Genomic DNA, 9,262 nt, shown 5'->3' with positions numbered 1-9,262 from the left:
TGAAGCTGGCGACAGCGGGCTTCATGGCGGCTATGATTGGCCGCCGCATGGTGCGAGGCCGCCGGGTCGGGGTGATGCAGGAGTCTCGGTCAAAGCAGGGCGGTGACGGCCGGCGCGCGAACAGTGGCGGTGAAGAGCCACCGCATGACGCGAGGCCGCCGGGTCGGGGCGACCGGCGGGCAGACGCGCGAACGACGCGCGAGGCCGGCGGGTCGGGGCGACCGCGGGGCAGACGCGCGGACGACGCGCGGGGCCGCCGTGTCGGTGAAGAAGCCGGCCGATCGCGCCAGGGTTGGAGTAGAGACGCACGGGATCGACGGTGGCGGTGGGCGACGCAAACCGATCAAGATTAGATCGGAAAACCAAAAAGAAACCGCCGATCAAGATGACCGGTGGGAGAGAGAAAATCTCGGAGCAAGGGTTCGGGGAAAAGACTCTTTAGGGCAGCCAGTCAACACGACCGGCGGACGAACCCTTGGTACAGGCGACGCGGCCCCCGATGACGGCCATGGAGGCCGACCGCCCCAGGGGCGGCGCGCGGGTGCGGAAGCGGCGACGGCTAGGATTTTGGGATCGAGATAAGGCTAATACCATGTAGAAGGGAGAGAAATTTGATGGAATAATTCAGTGTATTACTTGAGCCTCATGGGCATATATGTAAGAGTACATGGTCATCTTGGAATACAAGTCAAGGCAGGAACAAATCCTACGCTATTCTATATTTCCTAAATAAACATTATACTCAACACTTCTGCTGCCCCTCATCGCTCTCGCGGTCGCAGCTCCGGAGAAGCACCTCGTGACTATAGCTGGCCAAACGGGCCGTGCTAACTGGGCCGGCCCGGTAGCACGCAGGAACGGCATAGCCCAGGCACGGCACGAGGCACGCCATGGGCCATGCTTGGGCGTGGAGGCTGGGAACGCGGACCGGCACGGCATGGCCCGTTTAACTTTTTTTGAAATATATAAATAAATATGTCCAATATAAATACCTAGTACTCTAATATATTCAATAACTAGATAATACCCCGCGCGTTGTTGCGGGACATTTTAGCTTCTATGAAGATATTTGAAGTAAATGAACGAAAAGGAAAACATCATCAATTAAATATCCAATGGAATATCCATATTTACATTTGAATTGCTTAAAAATATAATGTATTTTTATATAAACATGAAGAGATTTAGCACTAACGTGGGAACATTGAAATAATTCTAGTACACACATAGACATAATTCATCTAAATGCAAATATCAATATGTGTATAAAGTCTTAATCACCAGAAAAATAAATGGACATGAAAAATAAACTATGACCGTATGATAGTAGAACCAAAGCGCACATGAAAGTCATATAGTCTCATGATGTGACACATGAGCAGCCAGCTCAAATATATGTTCCAAATATCCAAAAAGGCTTCATGAAAAACATAGATATATACATATTTGTTGTGGCATGAGAGTTATTTTTTGAATGACCTTTAATCCTAAGTCGTACCTTGTCTACAAAATTATTACTCAGAATGCATTTATATTTCCTAATCTGCTCAAAGCAACAACTATAAATTATAATCAACACATGATGTTCTGAGAGTATTTACCCTAATCAGATGATCGCATTAATTAGATGATCCATGCAGCTAGTTCATCCACGATTTTCATTGCAACATGCAGCCAACACTTTAGGCTTACAGGGAATAAAACATTTATTATTTGTTTACTTGCATGGATTGTCCTTTGCAATCTTTGTTCACGAAAGGAACTGAAATAAAGAATAAAATTGGGCAAAATAACTAAAAAACACTTGGAGAATGAAATATCATTGGGACAATCGGAAGTAAACTTTAAACATGGATTATCTCCGATGTCCCATAAATATTGGGAAACAATCTTCGGTACTGAATTGGAAGCCAATCTGATATAATATTTTTTGTTTGGACATCGTGCATGTCAAAATAAATCATAATCAGACCCTCCAAGTACCATTACAATATATGCTTCGTTGTTCTTATGTAGGAAAATAGATATCACAGTTTGACAACAATCCAGAAGAACAATCAGTAAACATTCATCGTTAGATGGCGCAAACAATTAGAACATTCATTCATCTATGAACATAGCAGTAGAAGGCATGGCAAAAACTAATAAACGAATCATGAGGATAAGCTTGTTGTAAAAGAGCAAGATAGTTGAGTATGATTAGGATGGGTCAACAGAGCAAAATAATTACCTGATACAAATCAGATGCCAGGGGACTTGAAAGTTCACCTGTACCTTAGTAGAAACAGTTGTGCATGAAGCAAAACTCAACAACAATTCATGCAAGGTTAATTTGTCAGATATAATCGGGGATTCAAATAGTTACCTGCTCTCGAGGTTCTGGGCACTGCCGAAGGAAATAAAATAGACCCAGGAGCGTTGAAGCTTCAACCAGGGAGCGCGTACACAACGACCTGGAGGCACATCGTCATGAAGCGCTTTGCTGGTTCTCGGGAAACCTTTGGATCAACGCCACCTCCTAATTCATCCTGTCCAAAACAGTTGTGGTGGAGGCATGGGGGCTGTACGATGGATGTTGATGACGCGGCTTCAAATTCTTAACTCCATGACATTATTTTCCTGCAGCAAAAGATAACCTGGCTAAACCTCTCAAGCAGGGGTGCTAGTTATAGTGTTCCTTACTGGAGAAGATGAAGATTAACTCCATCCCGTTACTTAGTGGAGAAGATGAAAGACGAGTTGGCGTATAGAATACCAAGAGAGATTGATAAAGCAATCTGTTCGGTGGAGAGTAATTGGGGTAGACGGACAGACTGACAACTACGTATTGTTTTCCCACGGGCTTCTAGTTTGTTCCAGCAAAATAAAGTATCCAGCTATATAACACCCATAGGCTGAAACGTCTAAATATGTAGCTATAGGGCCCACTACTTGGCCCCGCAGCCTAAACCTAGATAAAAATATCAGAAACGGCTTCCGCACAGCCCATATGGGGATGCAGTGAGACGCAACCTAAGTTTTGACGCATGGGAGGAAAAAAGGAAGACGTGGAAGGAGTTGATTTTTTCCCCTTAGACTAGCCACAATGGAGAGTAACATACACTAGTAACATACATATATCCCTAGACTATGTTACTATTTCAATAATGGGTAGTAACATAAGTGTGGTAACATGCAAAGCTTCATTTATTAGGTTATAGACTCATATTGCATTAGGACATGTGATGTTACAGTAACTAGCTAAGTTACTAGTACTATATCTCTCCTCATTAACTCATTGCCACATAAGCAAATTTGCTGAGTTGGACTCGATGTTACTACCGAAGTTACTCCCACTATGGCTAGTCTTAGGCTTTGTTCGGTTACACCCTGCCCTAAGAGGATTGGAGGGGATTTGGGGGGGGATTTGACTTGTAGAGGATTTAATCCACCTCAATCCCTGTCAAAAACCCCCACAACCCTGTCAACCGAACATGGCCTTAGGTGGCATGTGTGGGACATGGGTGATGATGTGGATAGGCTGCATGTCAAGAGAATTAGATAGTGGGGATGAACTATTTAGGTATTATAGATTTTGTAGTGCATCCGTACATTTGTAGTGCTCTAATATATTTCTTTCTATTTTAGCTTGTACTCCTTTACATCTTTGGGATGGAAGGTTTTAATGAGGCAAGCGATAATAAAACTTTAGATTTATCCTACATAATACTTTAATTTTTTGTATTTTTCTATATTTTTTAGACTTTTTTTTGATGTACAGAGGGGAAAAACGCGCCAGCCGAGGTAAATATGCGCCAGGCGGCCCAGCGTGCCATAACGGGCCGGCGTGCCTAGGCGTGCCGCGTGCAGGCACAGATAGGCTGCGTGATGTGCCTGGGCTGCGAGCCCCCACCCGTGGGCCGGCCTGGCACGGCCCGGCTAATAATCATGCCGTGGCGAGCCAGGCACGATTGCCGGGCCGGGCCGGCCAGTTTCGCCAGGTATGCTCGTGACCCACCTCCCGGGCTTCGACAGCGCCCTCCCATCCAAACACTACGCCGGGTACATAACCGTGGACGAGAGCAATGGCAGGAGGCTGTTCTACTACCTGGTGCTGTCGGAGCGTGATCCGGCCTTCGACCCCGTCGTGCTCTGGCTCAACGGCGCCCCGGCTGCTCCAGCTTCGACGGATTCGTCTACGAGAACGGTCTGGATTGATCTTATTCTTACCTTTCGTCCGGGCCGGCAGTTTCTTTGTTATCATCTTGTGATTTTGGCTGGGATGACCCGACCGGTGCCCTATTCTTTGCTCAGGTCCCTTCAACTTTGAGCGCGGAAGCACCCCCGGAGGGCTGCCCAAGCTGCAGCCCAATCCCTATTACCCTATAGTTGGTCAAAGGTAATCCGCATACCTGAACACAGGCCTACCCCGCAGCAGCCTGCCCAGAATTTAGGAGTACTAATCTTGTTCAGCTCTACCAAATTGTCATAGAACGAGCAGTATTTTTTCAATGCCAAGTGATTGAATAAATGTGTCATTAAACTAACTACTCCTTCCGTCCCATAATGTAAGACGTCTTTTGACAATAGTGTAGTGTCAAAAAACGTTTTACATTATGGGACGAAGGGAGTAGGTTTCAAGCATGATGTACCTGGACTCCCCTGCCGGTGTTGGGATGTCATACTCATTGAACAAATCGGATTACACAACAGGTGACCTGAAAACCGCATCCGATGCGCATACCTTCCTTTTGAAGGTAACAATCTCTGCTTCAGTTGTGATAATTTACACGACATAATTCAAGAAACTGGATGCTGATTTTACTCGTTGTTGCAGTGGTTCGAGTTATACCCGGAGTTTCAGTTGAACCCATTCTACATTTCCGGAGAGTCATACGCAGGGATATACATTCCTACACTAGCTGATGAAGTTGTTAAAGGTAGATTTTGTCACTCACAGTGAGTAGATTATTCATGGTTGAGATCAGAAGTTTCTCACATGTCATCTTTACGTCGTTACAGGGACAACAGAAGGCTCTGAAGCCAAGAATCAATTTGAAGGTCATTCCCACTGACATTTTATTCATCGCCATTTAGTTGTGCATGCGAAGTTGTGTGTGTGAGCTTACAGTCTGAGGTTAATGTTTGCATCCAGGGGTGGCGGTTGCAAGCGAGCCCCCACCCGTGGGCCGGCCCGGCACGGCCCGGCTAATAATCATGCCATGGCGGGCCGTGGCGGGCCAGGCACGATTGCCGGGCCGGGCCGGCCAGTTTGGCCAGGTATGCTCGTGACCCACCTCCCGGGCTTCGACAGCGCCCTCCCATCCAAACACTACGCCGGGTACATAACCGTGGACGAGAGCAATGGAGGAGGCTGTTCTACTGCCTGGTGCTGTCGGAGCGTGATCCGGCCTTCGACCCCGTTGTGCTCTGGCTCAACGGCGCCCCGGCTGCTCCAGCTTCGACGGATTCGTCTACGAGAACGTTCTGGATTGATCTTATTCTTACCTTTCGTCCGGGCCGGCAGTTTCTTTGTTATCATCTTGTGATTTTGGCTGGGATGGCCCGACCGGTGCCCTGTTCTTTGCTCAGATCCCTTCAACTTTGAGCGCGGAAGCACCCCCGGAGCAACCGACGCAGACTACGTGAAGAACTCCTTTGTGCCATCCAGCGCGATTTGAACTCCTTTGTGCCGTTTGCACTTGGGATGGGTCTCATATCAACCGACTTGTTTGAGGTGTTTCGCTTTGTCTTGTTTCTGCATAATTGCCGGTGCCACAAGTAGTTTCTTCTGTAAACAGATAGCAAGCTAACGATGATTTGACTGTTTGCCCTGTTTCAGGATGTCAGTGCTGCTTGCCACGGCACATTCTGGGGAAAAGTTAATGATGTGTGCCAAGAAAATATAGATAGAGTCCGTTGGGTAATGTCCATGTACCAGAACCTGTAAACCGACAAGCAAATACGCAACCTTCCAAATACTGTAAGGCCTCAATTTGTGTTGTCATCTGCAGGAACTGAAAGACCTGAACACGTACAACATTCTTGCACCATGCTACCACCACCCTGAAGTCCAAGAGATAGCGTTCGTGAACAGCAGCTTGCCATCAAGCTTCAGAAAGCTAGGTGAAACAAAGAGGCCTTTCCCAGTGAGGAAGAGGATGGCGGGGCTTTCATGGCCTCTCGGTCTTCCTGTGAGCAGCGGACATGTCACGTTGTGACCCGAGCTTGGTGGTAGATCACTTCCATGCACGGTATGAAAATTATATCAATGTCCTTATAGTTATATGTAGATCATTTACAATTTGTTGTTTACATTTTCGATACGCATACATCATTTCATAAGTCCTCTCATTTATAACAATTATATGTCCTCACAGAGTGATGAACTTGCTACTATATGGCTGGATGATGAAGATGTAAGAGGTGCCATTCACGCCAAACCGGTATGATGGTTGATGCGAGACAAATTAGTGTGAATTTAATCCTAAAATTGGCACAAATTAACTAACTCTTGTTTGTCGGGAATAACCTCGATCGAAATTGGCACATCAGAAAAGCTTAATTGGATCATGGGAATTGAATACTGCAAGAATAGACTACACTCATGATACAGGCAGCATGGTGGATTATCACAAAAAATTCACAGGCATGGGATATCGCGTACTTATTTACAGGTATGGGGCACACCTGCAACTTGATCATTTGACAATGTTAACACTGAGTAACTTATTTCCTGCAAAAGAAGACATCGATTAATATATGGAATCAACTTAGGGTGAAGGTTCAGTAGAGAACATGTTGAACTACTAGGAAATAATACATTTAATTGTCCAATCAAAACTGACTTTTTTCTAATAAAGCAAAACTAGCAGATTGGTTGTGCATAATACATTTTCTGTGGTTATTGCTTAAGAACGGAAGGGAAAAAAATCATATTTGAATAGGATAGCGAAGCACAAGTCTCGTCTCACATCGTACCAAATTACTTCGATTCAATGTAAAGAACGTGAATATAACCTTCAGGAAAAAACAACCCTTTCAAACTTTAGTCCTAATATTTATTGTGGGTAAATTGGTTCAGACAATAGTCTTAGACTCTTGATACCTGGTATTTTTTCGAAAAGAGGGGATGCCCCTCGGCTCTGCATAATGTGATGCACACAGCCTTTCTTGGTACCTGGAATAGAAATTAGTTTTCATCAATAAGGATACCTTTAACCCATATGCTTACATTGATGTACATGTGTTGTGCTTAAGGCATAAAGTTGTCCATTTAGAATGCTTCAAACGAACTGTGGAAACACAACCGTCAGAGAGAATCAATGCTTCCGCTACAAAGGAGATGTTAAAAAGTACTCCCTCTGTAAACAAATATAAGACGTTTTAAATCACTAAAGTAGATGGCTGTGTTCATCTTATGATGCAGAGGCCGGGGTAATCCCCTTTTCGAAAAAAAATTCACTAAAGTAGTGACCTAAAATGTCTTACATTTATTTACAGAGGGAGTATCTATTGTGGATTTTTGGCACTATGGGTCACAAATTGGTCATCTTTTACAACTCACAAGTGTTCTTTTTTTCTTTTGCGAATAATTCACAAGTGTGCAACTTTGTCACTTTGTTAGTGCTCATACTTTTGCGCAATACATACTTGTGTGATAAATTTGAAATGTGCAGCCTTGCAACACGGGGTATGTACCCGTGCTCACCTTTGCATTTGTCCGATATGTAATCACTTTATTGAAAAAAGAGAAATGAAGTTTAGCAACTTTTGGGTGTTTAATTGTACAGTGGAGATCATGATCTGTGTATCCCTTTCACTGGAACGGAGGCATGGGTCAGATCATTAGGCTACCGAGTTGTCGATTCATGGCAACCATGGCACTTTGGGGGTCAAGTTGCTGGGTATGATGTTCTACCATTTTTCTCTACAACTGTACATCTTTCTCCTTGATTATTCACCATTCACATATGTTTCTGATTTAGTTATATATCTGCCATCTGATGCGCCAATTGATAGATGACAAGAACTCTGTCTAACATAACTAGCATGCATGTTTTTATCACTATATTTTTTGAAACGGAGGCAAATGTTTTGCCTCGTCTCATTAATTAAGTAGAGTTGCCCGGTCCTTGAGCTGTTTTGGACTCCATGTTAGGATTAACAAAACATTAAAAAAAACATGTATCTGAACTGATTTAAGTTCCCTGCTTTATGCGACTGCAGATATACACAAGGCTATGATCACAATCTCACCTTCCTCACCATAAAGGTATGTAAGCAAGCTTTGAAGTCCATCTGGAGAATGTTGTAGAGACACAAACTTAAATCGACAAGAGTTTATCATATGGCTAAGGTTTTCTGACAAGCACCATGTTTCAGGGATCTGGACACACTGTTCCTGAGTACAAGCCCAAAGAATCGCTGGCATTCTACGCCCACTGGCTGTTTGGACAAAAGATCTAAAATTGATCTAAATGAAACAATCAAATTTTGTAGACATGTATCTTACTCCCTCCGTCTCAAAATAAGTGTTCTCAAGTTTAGTACAACTTTGTATTAAAGTTAGCAAAAATGCTAGACATACAAAGACTTACACGCTTTTACACGCTCCTTCCATCTAACAACCAATCACAAACCTCTCCCCCCCTGATTTTCAGGGGGTGGGCCGCCCCGCTCACCTATTGACCAATCAAGGTTAACCATCCTGTAAAAGCCTGTAAATCGTTTGTATGTGTAGCATTGCCGTAAAGTTAGTACCTGTACAACTTTGTGTTAAGACACTTTTTTCCTAGCTGTTTTTATTGTAGATTTTGATAGACTGTACCTGTACCTGTTTTCAGTGTGAAACCCAATAAACAATCCAAGGGTCTGATAAATTTCCGCGTACATCCTCTTGCTGAGCGTTAGAAACGAACTGTCTTAACACAACCTTTTTTCTACATCCAGAAACACCAGAAAAGCAGGTGAAATAGAAATAAAACTGGACATTAACATTCTATCAGAAAACATTACAGCAGCGACGCAGAAAGCTACTGTAGAAAGAAGTATCATGATGATCTGAGAAACACTAGCAAACAAGGTTTCACCTACAACAACCCATACCGTTCCTCCCAAAAGGACACATTCAGAACGCAGTGAACACAGACAATCACTTGAATTTCAGCAGTGGGTAGCACCTGCTATGGCCATCAGGCACCATGTGGTGATCTGGCAAGCTGTTCATATGGTTTGCCGGCAACAGCAACCACAATGAATCACAAGTCAGTATATATGCGAA

At 44.1% G+C, this 9,262-nt stretch overlaps 1 pseudogene; it reads left to right on the top strand.

Moving 5' to 3' along the window:
* The first annotated feature begins 5,603 nt into the window (after positions 1-5,603).
* On the top strand, positions 5,604-8,694 carry LOC119367789 (annotated as a pseudogene).
* The last annotated feature ends 568 nt before the right edge of the window (positions 8,695-9,262 follow it).

Source organism: Triticum dicoccoides, chromosome 2B (genome assembly GCF_002162155.2).
Source record: "Triticum dicoccoides isolate Atlit2015 ecotype Zavitan chromosome 2B, WEW_v2.0, whole genome shotgun sequence".
Taxonomy (NCBI): domain Eukaryota; kingdom Viridiplantae; phylum Streptophyta; class Magnoliopsida; order Poales; family Poaceae; genus Triticum; species Triticum dicoccoides.
Note: the sequence above shows the minus strand (reverse complement) of the source record. Positions and strands in the feature narration are given on the sequence as shown.